Source organism: Nestor notabilis, unplaced genomic scaffold (genome assembly GCF_000696875.1).
Source record: "Nestor notabilis isolate BGI_N333 unplaced genomic scaffold, ASM69687v1 scaffold24263, whole genome shotgun sequence".
Classification (NCBI taxonomy): Eukaryota; Metazoa; Chordata; class Aves; order Psittaciformes; family Psittacidae; genus Nestor; species Nestor notabilis.
The window spans coordinates 8,871-9,368 of record NW_009920905.1 but is presented as its reverse complement, the minus strand read 5'-3'; the positions used below and the strand labels follow the sequence as shown (position 1 = coordinate 9,368).

Here is a 498-nt window from a genome sequence, read left to right as displayed (position 1 = left end):
GCCTGTACCGGACCCTGGCCTGCCACGTCCTGGCGTAAGCCTGAAGGAGGACACTGGCCTTCTCCTGCCTCACGTACTCTGCCAGCACTCGCAGGCGCTGTTCCTCCCGCCGACGGGCAATCACACGGTGCCACCAGGCCTGGATGGCCATGGCCGCGCCATGGATGTCCCGGTCCCTCCTGGCCAGCACAGTGCTGGCAGGAGAGTCTGTTGCGGTGTCCTGCCACCCAGTGGGTAGCTGTCCCTGGGGTCTGCTACGGTGCAGAAGTGGGGTTTGGCTCATCTCCAGTCCTGTGTGTCCTGTCCCATGTGGAATGAGTGGACGGCTGAGTGCAGGGTTATGCCCTGGCACAGCAATGACACTCCTGATGTCAGAATGGTGCCAGGGACACTGTGGCGGGGGTGTGAGAACACTGATCCTGGCAGGCAGAGCTGCCGAGCAGGAAAGGCACTGTCCCCTCTGCCCCCACAAACCCAGCCACGAGGGGCAGCCAGCTG

At 63.9% G+C, this 498-nt stretch overlaps 1 protein-coding gene across 1 annotated transcript in view; it reads left to right on the top strand.

The window, feature by feature from the left end:
* The window catches only part of GRM2 (glutamate receptor, metabotropic 2), a 6,938-nt gene that overhangs the window by 1,077 nt on the left and 5,363 nt on the right, over positions 1-498 (top strand). The window lies entirely within an intron of this gene.